The 24448-nt window shown below is 43.5% G+C and overlaps 1 long non-coding RNA gene across 1 annotated transcript in view; it reads left to right on the plus strand.

Annotated features, from left to right (window-relative positions):
- LOC138582733 (uncharacterized) overlaps positions 1-24448 on the plus strand; it is a 443177-nt gene that overhangs the window by 286251 nt on the left and 132478 nt on the right. Inside the window, exon 2 of the long non-coding RNA XR_011305067.1 lies at positions 7309-7388. This is a non-coding gene — a long non-coding RNA (uncharacterized lncRNA). The remainder of the gene's footprint in view (positions 1-7308; positions 7389-24448) is intronic.

Here is a 24448-nt window from a genome sequence, read left to right on the forward strand (position 1 = left end):
GGTGAAGCACCTTCTGGTTTCTACCACACCTTTCCCCTATGCGATATAGCTGCATCTGTTTCACAGGTAAACCGGGAAAGGAAATCAACGTTCCCTTGGTCTTTCCCTTTTCGGTGTTCCACAGTGAAACAGTAGGGTTGCAGGTCTAAGATAGCATCTCAGATGGGTGATTGCCCATTTGATGGCAAGGGCCTCTAACTCCAATAGGGAGTAGTTCCTTTCAGGAGGGAAGAGATTTTGACTAGTGAATAGGATAGGGTGTTCGAATTCATCACACATTTGTGATAAGACTGCTCCTAACCCTGTGAGAGAGGCATCAGTTTGTAACAAACACTCCTTTGAAAAATCTACCACCTTTAGGATTGGATTCTGGGACAAGGTTTTAAGTTGGTGTAGCATATATCATCCTCATCAGTCAAATGAAGCTCCTGGGGTTCAGTGTTCTTTAATTTGTTGGTTAACCGAGCTGTTTTATCTGAGAAATTAGGGATGAACCTACGGTAGTAACCAATCAATCCTGGGAACACCCCAAGGTTTCTCTTAGTCTTAGGCGTGGGAGTATCTCAGACAGCTTTCACTTTTTCTCATTGGGGCTAGACACTGCGATTCCCTACAAAGAAGCTGATGTATTTAGCGACTGATTGGGTCAGCTTACATTTCGATGGATTGGTAGTTAATCCAGCTTCTCTGAGGGCTCTCATGATGGTATAAAGATAGAAAAGATGGTCTTCCCAAGTTTTACTGTAAATCACTATGTCGTCAATATAAGCCCCACAGAAATCGGAGTAGGGCTGTAATATCCAGTCGATAAGCCGTTGGAAAGTGGCTGGGGCCACATGCAGGACAAAAGGGAGGACCTTAAACTGGAATAGTCTCAGGGGCATTGAGAAAGCTGTCTTTTCCATATCAGGTCCATCTACGGGGACCTGCCAATATCCCTTGGTCAAGTCAAGGGTTGATAGAAAGCCGGCACTTCCGAGTTTGTATATTAATTAATCGATGCACGGCATGGGATAGGCATCGAAGATGGAGATGGGGAAAACCTGCCTGAAGTCTATGCAAGACCTCCAAGAATGATCCGGTTCTGTTACTAATACAATAGGGGAGGACCATGGGATGGCTGAAGGCTTGATAATGTTTGCCTTCAGCATTTTTTTAACTTCCTCTACCACTATTTGTTTTCAGACTTCTGGGAGTCTGTAGGGTTTTAAATGACCCACTTTTTCCTTTGGAGTTCTGATATAATGATAAGTACCATTAAAGCTGTCTTTTCCATATCAGGTCCATCTACGGGGACCTGCCAATATCCCTTGGTCAAGTCAAGGGTTGATAGAAAGCCGGCACTTCCGAGTTTGTATATTAATTCATCGATGCACGGCATGGGATAGGCATCGAAGACGGAGATGGGGAAAACCTGCCTGAAGTCTATGCAAGACCTCCAAGAATGATCCGGTTCTGTTACTAATACAATAGGGGAGGACCATGGGATGGCTGAAGGCTTGATAATGTTTGCCTTCAGCATTTTTTTAACTTCCTCTACCACTATTTGTTTTCAGACTTCTGGGAGTCTGTAGGGTTTTAAATGACCCACTTTTTCCTTTGGAGTTCTGATATAATGATAAGTACCATGTACTTTCCCTGGTTTTGTAGCAGAATACAATGAGGAAGGTAAGAGGACCACACCCTTTTGTCCTACTGCAAAGTTCTTGAGTTTACTTTCTTGTCATAGGTGGATTACTGTTGGACTTGAGCTTTTTTCAATTGAGTGTAGACTAGATTTCCAACAAGGTTCACATGATCTCGTAATTTGGGGTCTTTATTACTGCAAATAGGGCCCAGGGCATGATGCTATCCCTGTCTTTACCATCCTGATCTACCAATTTTTTCAAAATCATTTGATGGATTTTATTGAATCTCTGAATCAGCTCGTCAGTTTGGGGTGGTAAACTGAGATTCTAAAAGTGGTGTTAGGTAGTAATTCCTTGACTTCACTCATCCATTTGCTCATAAAATTGGACCCCTGATCCGTTAGAATTTCCTTCGGGAAACCAACCCTAATTATAAAGTTCTTTATAATTGGCATGGATACCAGGCCAATAGAACTTCCCACGGATGTGAGCTTGGGTCTTAGATTGTCCTAAATGTCCCCCTGTCAAATGAAAATGTGCAATCTCTAACACAGTCTTACGATGGGTTTTGGGGATTACTAATTGAACTTTTCTTAGGCTCTCTCTGGAGGTTTCCTTTCTATATAGTAATCCCTGTTTCAGGAAGAAAAATGGGGCTTCCCCATTCTTGTCCTTCTCCCTCAGGAATTACCTGTAGGAAAGCCTCTGAAAGTGCTGGATTATTTCGATGAGCAAAGACTAAATTGGGAAGGATGGTAGGTTCTTCTTCCCTCTTTGCCTCAATGGTGGCTGGTTCATTAGCCTCTCCAAAGCCTTAGCTACCGATCTCAATTTCTTCCGGTTCACTCTTTTTTCTTAAAACAGGGAAATAGAGCTTTCTTAAGAATTTCCTGTGCAATTTTGTCCCCACAACGTATTTCAAATGGAGTCTCACCATGGTTCTGTAGGAGAACCTTTATGTCTTCCCGGAAGTCGGGATCTATGGTGCCTGCTAGTACATTCAGACCAAACTTCCAGGCTAGGCCAGATTTTGGGGCCAGTCTTATATAACAATCCTCAGCTGGTATTAGGACTAGATCCATGGAAACCATCGCTCTTTTCCCTGAAGGGATAGAAATGTCTCTGCTACTACTGATGTCAAAGCCTATGGATACTTTCATGGCAGTGGAGGGATCTGAGGCTCTGTGACTAAGTTTCTGGAATGTTATTGCCCCCCAATTTGTCTCAATTGAGTCACATCCCACAACTGAGACATGTAAGGAAGGCATGGTATCAAACAGTGAAGACAGACACAAGTGATCACAGTTAAGGGTGTTTATTGGACTTCAAATGGGTTAGTTCAACGCCTATGTAAACCTAAATCTAAGGATGAGGGCAAGCTACGACCATCAAATAATAATAACACAGTCCTAGTCAAGTCTCTGTTAAATAAAAGGGCCTAAACTAATACACCTATTGTCAATCCCTACTTCTAAATACAAAAGGGTGTGGGATAATGGTGTTTGTTAAAAGAAAAGTGTTCAAGAAATAATATGTCAGGACGGTTGAGCAGTTGGCTTCCCTTTCCCATATTTTCAGCACGGGGAAAGGTGGTACGTTCGAAATGTGTACATATTCTGGTTTCTCAGCATCAAATTTACAGTTTAAAGCACTGGCATCAGGGTCTTCTGCCTGTTAGGCAAAGTTTGTATGCAGTACCCTTTGGGACCACTACACACAAGTATGACTACAGGTGTAAGCAAAACCAACCTTTGGTATAAGTCTGTACTACACAGTTTTTGGTAGCAGAGTTGAGCAGCCAGGCTTATCTCAAGAGGGAATGTGAGCTGTACTGATGTTACACAGAGGAGTATAATCACAGGCATTCAAATAAACTCTTATACTCAAGGTTTCTTTATTAAATACATATTAATTTTTTTAACTGTCAGTTATATAACATTCATAAGAAGGAGGCAATATAATCACACACAAATATACTTCAGTACTGTCCACTCTAAGTTTCTGAGGCATTCAGAATACTTTGAAGGAGGAGCAAACATAGGTTATCAGAACATAGAAAGACTACAGTTATTTCTTAGGCAGTGCAGATATTTTGAGTTTACCAGAAGAGTCAATTCAATTCAATAGGCTAGGCCAAAGTCAATGGGTTAAAGTCTTGAATAGGACAAAGCAGTTCTGGTAGATAAACGGAAAAGTCTCTGCAAAAGTTCTTAGGAATAGTTTGCAGTAAGAAGAATCATATGCTGGATCACAAGCGGATTAGGCCTGTGAGTTGGGAAAGTTTCAAGCACTTTCACCACAAGAGGTAAGTACTCTCAGTCTGGTTTTACAGTACCTTTACAAATGAAGAAAAAGATGCAGCTGGTGGCCTCTGTTCGTGGCAGTTCCTGAAGATCTCGCTGTTCCTGGCCCTCAGTCGTGGGGACAAGAGGGAGAACGTCAGGGGATTCCTGCACTGCACTGGGACTGGTCAAAAAGCTGGCAACTGGCAAATCTTCAATTCCCGTAGCTGTAGTATATGGATGTAGCATTCATTACACTGGGTTGCGCCATGTAACAAGTGCATGCGGCAAGAAATGAGGAATTTGGTTACACATGAAAGAACAAGTCATCATAAATATTTAGAACTGCGTTGATTACGATCCGCAGAGCTGACATAGAGGCCCCATAGGTCAATAAAGGAAGCAGGAACATTTTCTTCTGTATGCTTTAAGGAGGCTATATACAAAAGCGTGTGCATTTTCTTTGTACACAGCATTCTGTAAATCAATTTGGACGCTGCCAGAAGTAATAGACCGGGGCGATACTACACATCACAGTGTACAGGTGCTGAAGACACCCATGTGGGTAAGCCTAAATCGAGGGCACATTTGTACTTGTAGTGCAATAAAGGAATGAAAAATATACTCTGACATTGAATGTATTGATGCAAACGCATTTTGGTTTGTGTCTCTTATTTAGATGGGACATCATTGCAATCTACTACAATTAGTGAGAAGGAAAGAAGAAACATTTGTGAAATAATGTCACAGACATAAAGAAGTAAGTGTATTTTTTACCATCGAAAGGGGGTGTTAATGACTTACACTCAATGGTGTATTTAAATACTGTAGGGATACTGAATTGGATGTGTTCTCTGTACTTGCTTGCAGGCCGTCCATAATATTTTGCATTGGAAGGCACGCTGGAATAATTCCATGGTTGAAACTACCCCCATTATTCTGAAGTGGGAGGTGAGTGTCAATTTGTTTGGTCATTGGCTGAATCAGATACACAATTGAGTTGTGTCATTGTAAATAAGGGGCTAGAAACTTATGTGTTGTTATTGTTTATTTTAGATATGTTCCAGAAGACACTGTTCACCCATATATTGTTTAGACCAGACCAGACTTGAAGTCTATGTTGATCCTGAAGAAGGTTGTGGAACAATGGGTCCAGTATGCAAGGACCGACAAGACAACTGAAACATATGTAGATCTAACGAATAAGCTAGCTGTTGAGCTATTTGTTGTGTACACACGCATAAAGATTGACCACAAGTGTATTTGTAATTGTATATTAGAGTTCGGTGTTGATAAGGAAACAAAATCTTTCTTTGATATATTTTGTGAGTATGAATCAGTAATGGTATGGAATGAATGAGTTGAGATGGGTGAAGATCCTGAAAAAGTGTCCAATAGTTTAGAAGATTAATGTGTAAACAATAATATGAATGTCATTTTGAATTGAATAAAACATATATTTTTTGATAGAAGTGAGTGTTCAGCCACCAGATATTGAATTTTTCTAGCCCCGTCACCAGAGTCCATTTTCTATATTCTTTCATGAAGTTTAATGGAAGTCCGGTGTTAGTAATTGTAAGTAATTGCCTAACTTCACCTGACCATAGTAGCGGGACATGTCAGGTACACTGCTCGGGTGTGAGTCTGTTTTCTCCAAGAGCGGGTTGTCTGTGAAAGTGCAGGAGTAGGGAAAGCGTGGGTAGGGTAAGGTTCTCACATAGCCTACCTGGTAGAATAGGGTAAAGGTGTTATAGGGAAGAGAGGAATACAGTGTCTTGCCATCAGGCGTCCCAGACCAACTCCCTGAAGGCTCCTCACCCAGGTGATCCTCTCCCACTGGTCCACACCAAGGGTCTGGATCCAAAGGCACTGGCTGTGCCCTGGCCACCTGCGAGATGCGCAGGGACTAGCGAGTGAGACACCTTCGGGTTTCTTACACTAGCCTATCAGAGTTCTGCAAACACTACTCATTAGTTTCAGATCAGACACACCCTTTGGGCAGCCTGTATTAAAAAACCTGTTTGCATCTAATTAGCCATACAGGACCTCCTCCCAAATTCCAGGGTTACGTTGGAATCACCCATACAGGATGCAAGGTGACGGGATGTAGGAGAAATAAAATGTTTCCATAGTGACTAGAATACTCCTATTACATAGTCCCCTTTCCCCCATACGACCTGCCTTCCATCCCTCTCAGTTTGGACCATACACTTACTGAATAAGACCAGGAGTAATAGCGCCTGATGTGTAAAAGGGGACTGAGGTGAAGATGGAGCTAGTAGGCATGCACATGCCTCCTGTCGTGCCTATGCACGCTGTATCTATATTTAAAGGGGAAGCTCAAATTATTCACTTCCAAAAGGTTCCGGCACCATCCCCGTACGGTGGAAACCCATACAGGATAGAAGAAAGGGGACTGTGGACTAGGAGGATTCTAGTCACTCCTGTGAGTGACATTCGCTATATTGGCCAATCTAGTATCTACTAATTGCCAGGCCTCATTACGAGTTTGGTGGTAATTCTGCAGTAAATCCGCCAAATTACTGCCAAACTCGATTACCGTTACCACCACTTGGTCCCGTGGAGTTACCACAGTGGTTTAATTCCCGGTTTTTAGAGTCCTTAGGACTCGTTGGGGATATTTGGTAGATTTACTGCCAGTGGAAGTATTACACATTAAATCTGCCATTTTTGCAGGTGAAGTGGAGGACTTAACTCTGGCAAACAAGCGGGAGATGAACGTGTCACTTTTCCTCCAAAAATCGAAAGAGATACCTCAAGTGCTCACAACACAAAACCACCTAGACAGCGAGACTCACACAGTGCCTGGGTACCTCCAAAATTCATTAATCTATACAACAACAAAGTGTGCTTGTGTTTTCTTGTTGAGGATTAGATGTTTAAATTGAGGATAAGATGTGTTAAAGTGACCCATATCCTGTTACTATTTTGATAAAGGAACAAGTCAAGCAGAGTGACTACATTATAGCCACATGATATCTATCAGAAATTGACCTATATATGTATTTTTCCATATTTAAATGTATACGTTCTCATTAAATACATACATGTATACACCCCGCCCCACATCTAATTCCTAGTTTAAGAGGCTATAGGTAAACAATGTGTTAATATAAATATTGTCTGTATAATTCTTCATTCACCATGAGGTCATAACAAGGGCTTTTGTAGTCTCATTAGAGCAGGGTTCTGCAAACTTTGGCTTTCAGGATGTTTGGACTACACCTCAGATTTAGGCAGCATATTCCATGGTGAGAGCTCAAAGGGAGACCTCTGCGCTAGAGACAGTTTGCACAATTTAGATGCACAGAAAGCTGAATGTTTGCTTGCATTATTGTCTATCAATGCACTTTAACATCATTTCTCTGTCTTTCTAGTTTATGTAGGTGGTGGCGTGTGTGGATTATTTTTTGCCGGCCTTTTTTCAGATGGAGGAGGTTTGGGAGGACATACAGAGGTAAGACAGTCTATCTTAATGTATAACATTACATATAAAACATTTGTTTTTACAACAGTGGTAGGATTTCCTGGAATAATTAAGCAATTAGCCTCTTGCTGAGGGGCATTACCACTTCAGGGAATGCCCGGGGGCCCATAGTTATAGGCCTGAGCAAACCAATATTAATATGAATGTTACACACATAGAAAATTCTGGTATGGTGTCGGTTGTAGTATATTTTCTAATGACAAAGTAGGATAGGGCAGCAGAAAAGACAATTGTGGGGGTCTGTCTCCCACATTATTCAATATACAGTCTAACTAGTCCCTCTTCTGGGGATGTTGGGAGATGATAGTTGTAACCTCAGTCCTATGCCTATGACAAGATTGATATTGTATTTGTGAAACAAAAGCAGTTGGTAGAGAAAAGGGGCTGGTTTGATAACGTCCATATATGCATGCAAGTAGTTGGTTACACTTGAACCAAGGTAAATCTTCAATGAGAATGTGGATTCCTTCCAATTTGATGCTATAGACTGACCAGAAGAGGACATTCGTGAGATATTTGAAAAGATAATTACTCCCCTTACACATGTGAAAAGTGTGGAAATGATTGTTGATGCTAGATTGACAAGGTGTAACACTTTTTCAAGAAGAGAAAAAAGTTATGTCAATTTGAGCAACAGTGAATAGCTGCCTCGATTACTACAACACTTTTTAAAGAAGCCTAAATATATATAACACAGCCAGCGGTAGCGGCCGTGTAGTTATGGTTAAGTTGCTAAACTCATAGGAAGAGCACTTTTTTGGCAGCTTATAACTTCGCTCTCCCAGGACAAATCCTCACCAAACTTTGAAAAAAAATATATGGCCGACCCTGAGTTTTCTCGCCAAGTTGGGGGAGGTTTCGTGCTGGGTGGGGGGGGTCAAAGTTATAGGTGGATTCCAACCTTTTTTTCCCCACAGACTGAATGGGGAAAAACATTGCGCACGGCCACTGGCCGAATGGCTGGATGGATTTTCACCAAATTTGCAGCAGGAGCTGGGGCTTGGGTCAGTAAGCGTGGTTTTGTGTGTTTGGTGGAAATCCGGCCAGTAGCTTTGTTGCAAAGAACTGAAATGTACGTCTCAAAAAATGTGTGATATCTGGGTCCGCTCCGCTGACCCATTTCCCTGTTCGCTTCGTGGACAGAAGTGTCATTGGCTTGCGGTACGGCGTGCTGTTGGAGAAGTTTGGATGTGGCCGGTGGTTGGCTGGAGGGAACCGTGGTGTACGTCAACATTTTTTGTGGAAGCCGCTATTGTGTATCAGAGGACAGTGCGGCGACGGAAGGGTCTGGAAAATGTACCGTATGGAATGCATTGGCGGCAATAAGGGAGGGAAGAGGTGGGGGGTGAGAAGTGCTTAATGTGACATAAATAGGCGAGTACTGTGTGTGGTGATTGGAGGCAGCTGTCGTAACAGCCCCATAGTGTCTGCCGCAACCTGTTTGCGGCGACCTCTTTTCGTGGTGAGTGGTGGCAGGTGAATTGCAGAAGGGGAGTGATTTGTACATGACATAGGGTGGGTGGGAGCACGGGTGGCTGTGTGCTGCAGATGGAATGTGGTAGTTGGCGACTTGGTGGCATGCATGGGTGAATGAAGGTGCTGTGGGTCTGTGGAAGGATTGGACTAATGGGTGTATGGGCATAGGCCGTAGGATGTAGGGCATGCACTCAAGAGCATAGGGCTGCAACATACCCACCCCAGGAACACATGTTTGACTTTGCTTTTGGTACAGGGTGGTGCTTGTATAGTGTGGTATGTGTAGGTTGGTTGCAGTAGGATTAGTGTTGCAACCAGAATGTGGGTAGGTTGGCATCGACACAGTACTTTGTAAATGGAAGTGGGGACGCCCATAGTAAGTGAATGAAAGTGGACAGGGGTACAGTAGAGAGTTTTTTCTTTGCACATTATGTTCACTGTTGCAATTTGTTGCTGCATGGCGGTGCGCAGGTTGGGTAGGAGTGCTGGTGGCAGTGGGGTGTATGTGGATGGTGCTAGTGGGTGCCACAGTGACATGCATGGTGGCATTACGTTGCTGTGGGTGTGTTCACGGCCTATGCTGTGTGCACATTTCTTCAAGTAGGCCCAATGTTGTGAAAATGTTGTGGTTAGTGACACAATACTTTGTGAATGGCTGTGGGTAGTGGTGGCGGAGGCTGTGGTGTGTTTGCGGATTCTGGTCATTGTGACCTGTTTTCATGCATGGGTGTTTTCTGCTGTGGGTGTGTTCAAGGCCTAGACTATTGGGTGCATGGCCAAAGGCCATAGGCCATAGGCCGTAGGCCATGCACTCAAGAGCTTAGGCCTTGAGGACACCCATGGCAGTAATGCATTTTTGAATGTGTATCAATTAGAGGTTGGTGTCATGTAAGGAATGGTTGTGGAGCACATTTCAGCCGTTATAGCCCAGTGTTGCAAACAGATTGTGGGTAGGTTGAAAGTGGCACAATACTTTGTGAATGAAGTGGGTACGCCCATAGTATGTGATTGAAAGTGCACAGGGATGCAGGAGAGATTGTTTTGTTTGTACATTATGGTAACTGTTGTAACCTGTTGCTGCATACCTCAATGGCAGTGCACTGTGTTTGCGGATGTTACAGTGAAAAGTCACGCAGTGTGGGCTCTGGGTGCAGTGTTTGCATACTGTCAGTAGGGTAGAACTGTGGTAGAGCTGTGGGTGTGTTGAAGGCCTAGACTACTGGGTGCATGGCCAAAGGCCGTAGCCTGTAGGGCATGCGCTCGAGAGCCTAGGCCTTGAGGACACCCATGGCAGTAATGCATTTTTTGAATGTGCATCAGTTAGAGGGTGATGACATGTAAGGAATGGTTGTGGAGCACATTTCAGCCGTTATAGCCCAGCGTTGCAAACAGATTGTGGGTAGGTTGGAAGTGGCACAATACTTTGTGAATGGAAGTGGGTATACCCACAGTATGTGATTGAAAGTGCACATGGATGCATGAGAGATTGTTTCGTTTGTACATTATGGTAACTGTTGCAATTTGTTGTTGCATAGCTGCATGGCCGTGAGCTGGTTTGAAGATGCTGCAGTGAAAAGTCACGCAGTGCGAGCTCTAGGTGCAGTGTTTGCATACTGTTAGTATGGTAGAGCTGTGGGTGTGTTCAAGGCCTAGACTATTGGGTGCATGGCCGAATGCCGTAGGCCATGTACTCAAGAGCCTAGGCCTTGAGGACACCCAGGGCAGTAATGCATGCTGTAATGTGCATCAGAGGGTGGTGACATGTACGGAATGGTTGTGGAACACATTTCAGCCGTTATAGCCCATTGTTGCAAACAGATTGTGGGTAGGTTGGAAGTGGCATAATACTTTGTGAATGGAAGTGGGTACGCCCATAGTATGTGATTGAAAGTGCACAGGGATAGAGGAGAGATTCTTTTGTTTGTACATTATGTTAACTGTTGCAATTTGTTGCTGCATAGCTCCATGGCGGTGCGCTGTGTTTGGAGATGCTGCAGTGAAAAGTCACTCAGTGTGGGCTCTGGGTGCAGTGTTTGCATACTGTCAGTATGGTAGAGTGTATGGATGAAGGGCAGCTTATATGTGCTTGGATAGTGTGCTGTGTGCACAATGCCTGCAGTATGGGCAATATTGTAAACATTTTGTGGTTACGTTGGCAGTGATAAAATACCTTCTGAGTGGAATTCGGTAAGACAATAGTATGTGAATGAAAGGGCCTAGGGGTGCCGGAAACAGTGTAATGTTCATACATTATGGTAACTGTTGCATGTAAAGCTGTGCATGTCCATTGCGTTGTGGAGGTTGGTTAGGAGTGCTGGTGCCAGTGGTGCGTATGTGCGTAGTGGTAGTTGGTGACACGCCGACATGCATGATTGTATTACGGTGCAGGGAATGTGTGCAAGGAGCACACCCACTGGAGCAATGCAGGTTTGATAGTGCATGAGGCACAGGGTGGTGATCTTTGGAGAATGGGTGTGGAGCACATTGTCGACGTTCTATAGCACTACAAGTGAGTTGCGAAGCGTGTATTGTGCATTCCATGGTTGTGGTGATAGTTGCAACATGCTACAGTATTTGGTGTGCAGCAGAAGATGGTGCAGTGATAAGTTGGGCAGTGTGGCCACAGGGTGCAGTGTGTACGTAATGTGAGTATGGAAGTGGGTATGGTTGAAGTGCAGCTTATATGTGGTTGGTTACTGTGCTGTGTGCAGATTTATTAATACTTTGTGAATGGCAGTGCATAAGGGTAATGCAGGCTGTGGTATGTTTGTGGATTCTGCTAAGTATGACATGTTTTCGTGAATGGGTGTTTTATGGCATGGGGGAGTTGGGTGGAAGTGCTGCTACATATGTTATATTTGTGCATAATGGTTGGTGCCCACATGGTCGCTTGCATGGATCTATAGTGTGGTGGTCGTGGTCATACATGTCGTGTGGACGATTAATCCGTCGCCTGAAGAGGATGCTGACCGCAGTGATGCATATTTATCCTACTGCGAAGGTCGTTTACTCATGCATAACACCAAGAGGAGTTTGGGTTCATGACGGTGTAATTTGTCCACAGCTAGAGGTCGGAAGGTGTGCTATAAACAGAATTATGCGTGAGTTTATGCAGACTGCTGGCATGTTCTCCACCCACTATGAGATCACAAGGCATAAAATAAGCGGTGTCACATAGCAATTTGCTTTGCAATTCGGTAGGTTTGCTAATCAAATGGACACTTGTGTGGCAAAGTTAGCTATTTAAGTTGTCCTCTTCAATGAAAGCACAGCTCGCCCTGCAGTCTTCTTATCCTCTGTGCTCTCTTCACCCTCTTTTCTATGTTAACTGCAAGTGCTAATGGATAGAAAGTGCAGCATTAATCATCTCCTCCACTCTTGAGTGCCAAAGGCATGTGTGGGAGTGCTAGGCAGGAATTACATTTTCATATAATTGCAACCCAGAAGTAATGAGGATGATACTTTTATTAAGCTTTCTAAATCCTGCCTGGCAAAAAGATGTGTGTCAACTCTATCTTTTTTTTAAAGATAGTCATGCAATTCCATTCCTAAAATGTAAGTGGTTACATAATGCATAATTACAGTATTGATACTGTAAAACACTACACCATCTCAATGCTTTACGGTAATGTTTAGGTTAGTGTATCTGAATGTCACAGTGTCAACTATATTTAATTTTGTTGGGAAAGATGCATCATATTGACAAATGAACTCTTTTGAAAATGGTGATGATCACATGATCAAATGCTTTGATGTCAAACTTTGTTCTGTAACCTGCAGGTTGCATACATCTTGCAACTGGTGATCAACCCATGAGCGAACCCATACTCATTGACATTCTTTATTATCACCCTGTTGCTTTATACCAGGTACCCTCAAAGTGAGATGATCACAAACAACAATATTCCACCTAGTTTGCCCAGCTTCTGCCTGCTAAGTAATCCACTCTGCTTATCCTCTTTCTTGCCTCTTACTTGATGATACACAAAGCAAAATAGATGCTTATGCAAAGCAGCGATCAGTAGTTCCATCCAGTCTGTACATCTACTCATCTACTGCAATACCAAGCACTGTAGTTGGCCTCCAGAGCTCGCTTTGCTTTATGCTTATGATTGTATTATATATTACCACCTGGGAGAGACAAGTGCCCAAACTGTTTTCAGAGCCTTTTTTTTTATCATATCTATTTATGTGTGTCCATTTATACAGCTAACCCTTTACATTTTACAGACTCACCTATGGCTCGCAAAGTCTTTTCACCCACTCTCATAGTCGAGTAGATTTTATGAAGGGCGAGTAGCATTTACAAAAGAAGTTTGAAACTTTTATTTAACATTTACTTTGTTTGCAGTAAACCTCAAATGCAAGTTGCACTGTGCATGGCTGGCCCCTGGGGGAAGCAGTGTGCCAAATAAAGTGGGTTTGTAGTAAGATGTACCATTTGACAGAAATCGCATTTTGCATTTCTTGTCCTCCGTTCCTATGGGTCGAGTGCATTTTTCTTAGGCTGAATAGGTAAACTAAGTTACCTGACCTGCAGGTTTAGCTGAAATGTAAAGAATTGGCAAGCCCTGACTCCTCTCTCTAATGTCTAATTTCAGCGGTACACAGAACTGCTGCATTGTTGCTCATTTCATGTCTTGGGTACAAATAACATCTTGTGACATTAACAATGTTAGTACAAAATTGCTAATCAAATGGATCTGTTTGCTAATCAAAAAACATTTAATTAGCAAACTCTGCTATTCAATTTTTGAAAACTCATTCATGCCTTGGATCATGATGTCGCAAAATACACAGTGGTTCAGTAGAAATGGAATTTATTTGAGCGCCATTGGCAATGCCGTTTTCTTTTACACTGTGCAAGAAGCATTGACCAGAATGTGACGAGAGGCAAACAGAAACGCATATATAGAGAAAATAAAAAAGAAGTTGCTGGCATGCACGTCACAAAAAAAAACACCTTCATACATCTATGATGGAAGACTGAATCCCCTACCCAGTTTGATATTGTTTACCTCCACTCCTCCACATTATAACGAAAAGGTAGTGCATTATGTGGTACTTTCAGGATTACACGTGCCACATCCAGGGTGGCTATGTGGATGTACACAGATGGAGAAATTTTGCATACTTTCATTGAACTTTGTAGTGGACATGCTTTGGAATGGCACGACAGATGTACTGTAAATGTGTAACGGTACATTTCAAGTGTTGTACAAGAGTGGCAGTGTTGGAGGATGGCGGCTTCGATGCGACTGGTGGATGCGTGTGTGCCTATTTACGCATAACCCAATCAAGTAGAGCTGCAGCGAACATATTGCAAAGGGAAGAAGGACTGCTCCAGCTTTACAGGGGTGTGGCCCTCGCGCTACTTTGGGAGGCGCACGTGCCAAAATGTGCCCTTTACACCACCTTGCCTAATTGCCATGGCAGTGTGGGGATTAGCCAATCAGGTAGTTTGGGTGTGGTTAACAGGAAGGGGAGGTGTAACTGTTGTACATTATATTCTGCGTACTGAGGGTGGCTGACATGGCGAAACACATTGGGACTCTTTACAGGTTTGGCGGTAGCCATGCCGCTATTGGCGGCATGGCTGCCACCAAAACCGGGTCCGGGTTCCCAGAATGGGGAATTACCGGCCCATTCCGAGTTTGGAGGGCTTGGTAATTCCTCCGTCTGGGAACCCGGGCCCAGACCTTCCCCATTCCCATCTGAACCCCCATAGGGCTGAATGGGAATGGGAGAGGGAGCTAACAACGGGCCGATTACAACCGGTCCGTTGTTAGCTCCCTGGTCCCCTCGCGGGAACCGGTAACAATGCCTGGTTTTACCAGGCGTCCTTACCGGGTCCTGCCAGGGGACCTTGTAATTTTGCCTAACGGGTTTAACGGATCCGCCTCCATTAGCGGAGCCCGTTAACCCATTACGCCAAAGTCATTATGAGGCCTATTGTGTTGACTGTAGGTGATCCCTTTGTCATAGATCTGCACAACTATGCCCTGCAAAGACACTTTGACTGCAATTTTCCTTTGGAAGGAGTGGGCGCATCGCGGAACGCTGTGTATGAGTGCAATTTCACCAATATGCATACACTTTGCAAATAACTCACCGCTTTTCCAGTAATAGATGTCATCTCGGCATCCATTACGGCAGCATGCATATGGGTTACCTGCCCAGCTTCGATTTGTTCCTAGACTGAGGAGATTGCTGAATGTCGTGAGGACACTTTTTTCTCCCCGCCAAGGTGCTTTTCTCATCCATAATACCACAAAGAGTATGGCCTGCTGCTCATGGTTGTTGTTCCGAGCCAGACGGAGGAAGGGGTCTCATCAACAGAAGCATGTATACTTTTTTGTCCGCTCGTGGAATGTTTTTCTGCAACAATGACCGCATTAGTTGTGGAAATGTGGAGTGTTTCCACCATGAAAATGGCATTTTGTTGTCACCCATTGGCAAAGCAGTTTTGTTTGCTCAACTACAGGCTGCGGTGAGGAGTTTACTGTGCTAATGTGAGCTGAAGAACTCACAAACACTAATGAAAATGGGAAAAAGGTGTTTCCGTAGAAGCATCTAAACAAAAAAAAAACAACTGGTTCTCTGAAGAGTCGCTCCTTCCACAAACTACCCCTACCCTGGTTGCAAGTTATTCCCCCACTCCCGCACGCAGCGCGAAAGCTACAATCCGGGGATTTTGCAAGCGGCGGTCTCGAAAATGGAACTGTGGGGATGGTCCAATCACATGATTAGTGTGCGCACCAATAGGAAGAGGGACTTCTGCTTTACTCTGGCCCGTTCCTCGACATACTTGGGGACCCGCATATGCTACATTCAGCACTTCTCACTATGCTGGCCTATGGAAATGGGGCTGCAGCGATTGTCCTATCAGGTGGTGCTCAGGGTGTGCGTCACAGGAAAGCGCACCAATATGAAGAAGGACTCCTCCTGCTGTATTGGGGTGCGTCCCGTGCGGTACTTGGAAAAAGGAATGTGCCACATTCTGCGTTTCTTAGCATGCTGGCCAATGGAAATGTGACTATGGCCTTTGGCCAATGAGGTGCTCAGGGTGTACGTCCAGGAAAGAGCTCCAATAGGGAGAAGGAATCCTTCTGCATCACCGGGGCGTGGCCCTCTGGCTCATTGGGGAAAGGCACGTGACACATTTTGCACTTCTCACCATGGTGGCCAATGAAAATGAGACTATGGGTTTTAGCCAATCAGGTGCTCTGGGTGTGCGTCACAGAAAAGGGCGGCATTCAGTTTCCCCATTACTTTGTGTACTGCGGCTGGCAAACATGGCAAGCCACACAGTTTTCATCGTGGGTGAGGGCTTTGTGGAAGATCTGTGCGTGTATGCCCTCCAAGAAGACTTGTCTGGCAGTTTCGGTTTGGAGGGAGTGGACGCTTTGTGGTGTAGTGTCGAATCATGCTGTTGCGGCAGACTGCTTCTAGAATGTTGACGCATGGCCTCTTCGGCAACTGTAAATTTTGTGATTTTGCTCTTTGGAGCCTTCTTTTTGGGTTACATGCCTTGTTCCTGTGTGTTTAGTCAATTAAAGATCATGATGAGAGCAGTGCAGCACATTTTTCCTACTGCCAAGGTGCTTTTCTCATGTATACCCCAGAGAATAGTGTGGAAGTAAGGATACCTGTTGCCAGCAAGAGATCACGATAAATACTCCTCAAGGCAAATGGCATGTCTTTGTCACACAGTGGCAATGAAATGTTGTTTCACAATCTACACACTGCAGTGAAGACCCTCTTATAAGAATGTGAGCTGACGTTGAAAACACACGTTTATGTATGAAGACCGGAAAAAAATGTTTCCACAGAAGAACCTTTACAAAAAAAATTAAATAAAAAAAGGTTCTTTTAAGAGCCTCCACACCTAATGACGTCCGCTCCCCTGGATGAAAGTCATTCCCCCACTCCTGCACGCGCCCAGCAGAAAAAGTCTGCAAATATCACGATAGTTGCAGAGTGGCACATGTTACATACACCCATTTTGCAGATGACGCCGTAGAAATGGGCCTGCAGAGGCTACGGGATTGGGCAATAAAGTTTGTGGGTGTGGTGTGTACATACAGACTATGGTACACGGTGTATTTGTCGACAGAAATGCAGAGGGTGTGGTTATGGCTGTGTGTTTCACGAGGCATAGCATGCAGGTTTTAGGGGATTCCGACATACATTGACTGAAATTTAATGGAAAACACTGTGCAGTGGCTACTCATTTGCAATCTATCATGTGCATGTGTAGTGCTATGGAGTAGCTATAAGGAAGTGCCAGATTTCGGTTTCTCTGTGTGACACTTTGGTGACACGCAATCATGCCGATATTATTGCTGTTCATTGTGCAGGGGAAATGGTGCAGCATGTTACACAACCTTAAGTGCCGTTTGAGATGAAGGAGGCACTTGCCCAGTTCATACGTTTGTTTCAGATCTCTTGCATACGCTTCTATCAAATTATGCAGCCACCGATGTGATAGCGTCATTTCTCATGTGGTCCGTGAATGCAGAGAGCGCGGTACATTGCAAAGAAGAGTATTTGTGGCTTTGTTTGACATGTGTCAATGGCATCCTTCGCCCATTGGACTATGACGTTTCACAGCACAAATACTTTCCCCCAGCTATAACATTTTTCTTACTATGCCAGCCATCCGGATTTTTGCACACCCCATATAAATTGGCTTGGTGCCCTTCTTGAAAGTAGTGTCATTTTTTTGTACTTAGTGTTGTGCTGTGGCTCTCTTGAAAACGCTCTGCAGCACCTAAAAGAACCTCTTTGTACAGTGACCCCCTTTGTAACCAATTGAACTACAGTGGTTACCACACTGCCACGCCTCCCGCCCTGCATGCGTGCATTGGCAATTCTGTTGTTGATCTGTGAAAGGTGCTTTCTTTATTTACCATTTTCCCTTTCACAGTTCATTTGTATTTATTATGGTGTTCTCACACCACAGAAGGAACGGCAGGAAAGGTCCGGTACAGAAGGGGCAGTACCTGTCTAGATACTAAAGGGGGCTGCCGGGAGACAGAATTATTGGGTGGTCCTCACGTACATAGGCGCCAGTCATTGTAATGCTCCCTTAAGGACCGTTCCCACGCCCTTCCAAGTACCTTGCCTCTGTACAGTAGCGGGTTGGAGTACATACACAATACAAGGCCATTTGCCTGGTAAGGGTCTATTGCCTGGCATATGGTGTGCAAAGGTTGTTTTACAGCTCTGCTGCCCTACAGGAGTGCTCCTCTTGTTGCCCCCAGCATATGTGCAAAATGATGTACATGAAAGTACCCTAAGTAATTGCTGGAAGGGCGGTAGCCTGCCCACTGGTCCCTTGTGCTTTGTTTTCAGTTGTCGTCATATGCAGTAGAAACAGTTTATGCTACGCCATTAGTGTAAGGGGTAGCATTCATGGATAAACATACAGTGTGGATTACAAGAATGTTTACAAGGACGGGAAGCATAGCTTCATTACGTGCAGCAGGAAGCCATTTATTCTGTGAGACCCATGCAGCTACATCTCTTTTCTAACCGGCACTAAGGTTGTTTGCGCTCTGCATATTTTGCTGTTTCCTTACTTGTCTTTACATGCACTAGTATGTGCGTGAGGAAGGTGCAGCAGCTGCGCCATTTTGCAGACTAAGGGCCTCATTACAACCTTGGTGCTAAGTGCACCAACTTTACCACCATGGTGTAAACTCCGTTCACACCATGGTGGATGGCGGATTTACCGCCCCATTCCAAGGTGAGTGGGGCGGTAAATCCCCATTTCCCATTTTCCCTTCCCCATTCCCATTTTTGCCCCATAGGGCATAATGGGAGTGGGGAAGGCGCTAATTACGCCGATGTAAATTACGGCGGCGTAATTAGCACCATGGCAGGTCAGCGCCATGGATTTTAACGCCTGCTAAAAGCAGGCGTTAAAATCAGAATCAGGCGGTAAGGGTTAACGGTGGCGTTAACCCTTAACGCCTGAGTTGTAATGAGGCCCTAAGTATGTTCCTCCTGCAGTTACATGTTTTCTTCAAATGTACGACCGGCAGGTGACCTCTTGATACATTCCGTCACACCGCTGAGTGCAGACACAATGTATTTGTTTCACAGGTCATGGAAAGGCAAGCAGCAGATAAATGAAAGTAATGCGACATTTAACACGGCCACGTGACAATGCAGTTTGATGGTCCTTGTTTAACAGTGGCCGTTATAAAGTCAGGGGGACTGTAGCCACACATTGGTATGTTTGCAGAGCCACCCACGAAGTCAGCAGCAGTACTTTAAATGCGGTAGCTTACTGCATGATTCCGAAGGGCTGGCGACAGGGGCAGTGTTAGTTAAACAAACACGAAAAATAGGGTAGTCCCAAATTTGCTAATGTGGATTTTGGGGACAAAGAGCAATAATCATACAGAGAGAAGCAAAAATCCACATATATACACCATTATATTTCAAGGTGTTAGTCATAAAGATTTTCATGCAAAGACCAAACCTAATGCTCAGCAAGCGTCATCAATGAAAGAAAAAGAAATATACAGGTGTGTCTTCAAAATTAAATGATTTAAATTCTAACACAGAGTTAAAATGTAGTTATGAACATTGATAAAAATACAAGCGAAAATTAGAACACAAAATGGGTATAAACAATAAAGAAAAATTGTTAAACAAACATGCACCAACAATATCACTCTTTTGGTTTTAGAGATGAATTGTCTGACTATTTGTACATGTAAATGCACTTGTTGTGTATGTCTGTATGATCAGCATCTGATCATTTCTGAATTTATTAACTTGCTAAATGTGCCAACGTGTTTGTCTAAGTTTCAAACTATTAAACACAGAGCTTCCTAATCTGAAAAACCACAGCCGTATAAAACGCAAAAAGGAAGAAAGAAGAATTAGAGTGGTTTAGGTGAAACTCTGTTGCACTTCTCGGCTGGCCGGAATTGGCGACATCTGGATTCAGCCTTCCTCGTGGCAAAAAGAATGACCTCAGTCTCTTAAAATATAGGTAGAAATGAGGGATGGGGGAAGGCAAGTAGAAAAAAACTGAAAAAGAAGTGAAGTGTCAATTGGGTATAGAGAACAACTGCAATTAACCTTTTCTCACTGGAAAGGTCTAGACAAAGTGCTACTACGTTCGTTTTTACAAACATGGTCACCTCAATACTCACCCTGAAGTATGCCAGTGTTATTGGAGAGGTGTAGTCTGATTTCCGGAATTACAGACCTCCTGTGGTTGCCTCAGCTGATAACTATAGTTAATGTTGCCACAAAGTATATGTACAGGGCTGGTTTCATGGCTCTTGGGATGTGTGATTAGGCCCAGAGGTGAAAAAGAAGAAGAGACAGAAAGGGTACCTGGGGTAAGTTCCAACGGGTGCAGAGTAGCTTTCACTGGTATCAAACATAAATAAGGAAAAAGAAGGGAAGTTCCTACCTTGAAAAGGAGGAAACAGGATCTTGGTTCACAAGGGGAAAATCGCACGTGAATATAGATGGAGGAAACTGCGAGGTTCCATGCAGGAGTGAAGCGTGTTAATGAGATCAGATTAAATCAGCATTTGAAAAAACTCATGTCCGTCCTGGCAAAAACGAAACAACAGGACGAGATACTGTTAATGATCGACCACTGCTGCGGATAGTAGGCTGCTCGGAGCGTCCTCAGACAGAATGGGGACTTATGCGGGAAATCACCAGGCATTTGATGAAACGGCAGAAATGGAATCCATGTCCACTTCTGGTAGAGCTGTATCTGCGATGCGGCGGCGTCCTCGCTACAAGGAATAGACGCATGATTGTGAACTGGGCATGCACGGATAATTAGTGTCACCTCTCGTTCATTCGAAGGGTTGCCATGGCGACGCACACTTTGTTTACCAAGGTGCCGGTATGACTGCCCGTCTCGAAAACGGTAAGTGTGGTATTGAAGTAACAGAGATGGAAAATAAAGGGGGGCCATGGATGCCCTGAAAAATGGAGATAAAGGACATTATAATGTGGTCTGGAGCAGCGTGAATATGGAAGCGCCTGCTCTCAAAATATGGTAGTGAGTGAGTGTTATAAAGGCGAACACATGCGCACATGGCAGTTGTGCTAAGATGCATAGATCAAAGATTGCAGAATATGTGGGGGTATGTGGGGGTAATGCACCCTTAAGGAGCTAGAGGTGAATGCCTAAGCAAAAGAATGATCCAGACTGGTGGTAGGTGCCACAAAGGCTAATCTCGTGCTACCAGATATCGTAGTGAGATGGTGGCTATGGATATGCACAGATTGGGGAATGCAGGCAAGAAAAAGTGAGAACATTGTACGGCTGGTATTGACTGGCCTTACGCAGGCCTTACAGTGTGTCCTAAAATAGGGGACGGATGGAGGGCCCTGTAGGAGTCAAAGCAAGTCTAACCTTGCTAATGGACAACCACAGTGGATATGGTGTCTTAGTTAATGGTACTGATCTCTGTAGGGTGAGGCATATGCTGGATCTGAGTATGGACCTTAGATTGGAACTAGGAAATCTTCATTGAGACTATTATTGAAGCTGTCCAGTCTTTGTATCCAGCGGGCTTCTTTAATGAGTAGACACCTGGTAACATTGGCTGAACTATTCACCGTATCTACGATCCACCATATTAAATCATCTACCGCATGGTGTGCTTCCAGGTAGTGGTTTACCAAGGGTGCACCTTGATTTTTGCATCTAATTCTTAATCTGTGTTCACAGATTCTCACATGTACGGGTCTCGTTGTTTGGCCTACATAGCGTAAGCCACATGGACATTCTACTACATAAATAGCTTGCTTGGTCTTACAATTTCTCTCTTATTGGAAAGTCTTTGATTTTCTTTAGTAAATCTGCACACTGTGCAGTTGCCACATGGAAAATGGCCCACAGTTGTTCTTAAGTTCCATAGGCCAAGTCTTGGTGGCGGTGGTTCAAATTTAGAGTGAACCAAATGGTCTTTCAAATTCTTTGCCCGTTTGTAGGCATTACGGGGCAAGGGTTCATTCGGTAGACTCAGCCTTGCGAGGGCCCAATGTTTAGGTACAATTTTTCACATGGGCGGTGTTACCAGCATACAGTGGATAACCTATGCATGGGTGTAGATGTGGAACGGAAACACGTGCGGTTCGACAACTACTTAAAAGTGCATTAGAAGATGCGGCCACTACGGATACTTGCAGTGTGATTGCACATACGCCAACCAGGTTCAGTGTCCGTAGAAAACGTCTATATTGCCCATTTGTACTCATCTCGGCCAGTACAGTGTGGCACAGATTTATCATGACCTGTTAACACAAAAAGAGAGTTTACTGCCGCACTACACAACATTTACTATGTACATCTATAATTGGTACGATACGCCAACACTATTCAGGAAAGTAAGGGGTTGCGCAAATGGATACATACACCAAACAATTTTCCCTTTCCACACGTTTATCATGAGGGCAGCCAAGGAATAGTTATGGTTATGGTTATGCGAAATACCTATCCTCTTTACAGAAAACGCTATGCTAAAGCAACATTCTGCTTACCGTGGCCTACTAAAAAACTATGAAATTCACTAATAAAAACATTGTACAAGGGACGTTATGGTTATCTTTGATGTTAATGGTGTTAGTCTTAGCAGTGCACGGTGGTGGCGCGAGTTATGGTTGCTTAGCTTACCATGAATGCCGAATTTCTTTTTTTTTTTTGGTTTTACCTGTTACCATAACCACTTTTTTCCATAGAATTTCATAGGTTTTTGCTAGTGCAACTTAACCATAACATCCCTTTAACAATGTTTTTGTTAGTGAATATATATATATATATATATATATATATATATATATATATATATATATATATATATATATATATATATATATATATATATATATATATATATATATATATATATATATATATATATATATATATATATATATATATATATATATATATATATGCATTTAGAAAGACAGGAAACCATGGATTGACTGCTTGAAGGGTTTGCACTCACAAACGTACGCCAGCACGTAACTACACAGGATGGAATAAACAACCAGACAACTCTCAAGTCCTTATAGTATCAAGTTTAGTTCCATGACAAAAAGTCTAAAAAGAGAAACCAAAACTCTGATTCCCCAAAATCACTGCGCTCAACCTCTTAAAATAGCTGGTGCTTAAGGGCTAAAGCTTGGCTAAGCTTATAACATATCACAAAAATGTCTTCTACTATCTACTCCTGTCAACCTTTCTCAATGGCTGAAGGGTCTGACAGTACAAAATTACCCCAGCACACTCGACCACACTTGGTGAAAACGTATATTTATTCAATTTATAATCATACGAGCATCAAACATAAAAAGTTATTCTTACATTGCTTTAGCTACAGACCAGGTTAAAAACATGAAACTCAACCCACCGGGTGGAAATTGCCACGCGTTCTGCTCTCTTGAAAGAGCTTCGTCAGGCTGTTTATTATCCGTGTGCTCGCTATCTCGCACTATTTATAATTCAAGTGCACGCTGCTTTGCGACCATTTCCGCCCATTCGCAATCACGTGATCTGCTCAGAGCTATAGGCTTCCTGCCATTCATACTCTCTAATAGAGAGAATGGGCTAAAGCTTCTAATATATATATATATATATATATATATATATATATATATATATATATATATATATATATATATATCATGCACCGAGCTGTGTAGAGGACTGCAACAGACATAGGTATATTTGACCACATCTGAAGAGGCTCTTTTGGCTTTCAGTTCAGCAATGCATAAAGCTTTTAATCCTTTGTATTGATGTCTTAAACAGTAAGTCATCTCATCTCCCATGTGGACCTAAAGAGTGCCTTCTGCCACCAACTCTCTCACCTCCTCAAGACCCATGTGCCTGCTACTAACCCTACAGAAAAAGGTCCAGAGCTGGCACTGCCCCATGATAGTCATTCCAGCTCCTGTGTAGACCCGCGCTAGGACTTTGGAATGCCTTCTCCTGCCCACCCTCTCGAGACCTTGGTGCTCCATGTCTGCGGCAAAGGATGTGACAATTGGGGCAGTGCTACATGAGATTCATCTCATCTTTTTCGTGGACTGGCACTGGAGTATTTAAGGCTCCCACCCCACCCTGCCCAAGGCCCAAGTGCCCAAAACAGGCAGCAAAAAGTGCACGTTTGGGGCAAATGGGGTTTGCATTTCAGATCTGAGTGGAGATTATCTCTGGTAGCAGAAGAAAATCTGAGAATGTGTGCACAAACCCACCATTGGACAGCTGGAAGACTGAACCAACATATAGTTTGGTGTACATGAGATTAACCTGGCTTCCTGGTATTGACAGTGTATTATACTATCTCTCCCTAATATCTCCAGCTTTAACATCTTTCAGAGAGATTTACAAGCTCCTGGGAGGGGTGGGAATTAAGCAAGAATTCGATGTGCCTTTTTTGTTTCCTATCAAATAAGGCTTTGCTCTTTGTACTTTATTTCACAATGTATTTCTCTGTGTGGATTACAAAATGTATTCTCAGTAATTACTGCGCCCAAAGGGCCTATTACCT

Source organism: Ambystoma mexicanum, chromosome 3q (genome assembly GCF_040938575.1).
Source record: "Ambystoma mexicanum isolate Mex_15411 chromosome 3q, UKY_AmexF1_1, whole genome shotgun sequence".
In the NCBI taxonomy this organism is placed as follows: Eukaryota; Metazoa; Chordata; class Amphibia; order Caudata; family Ambystomatidae; genus Ambystoma; species Ambystoma mexicanum.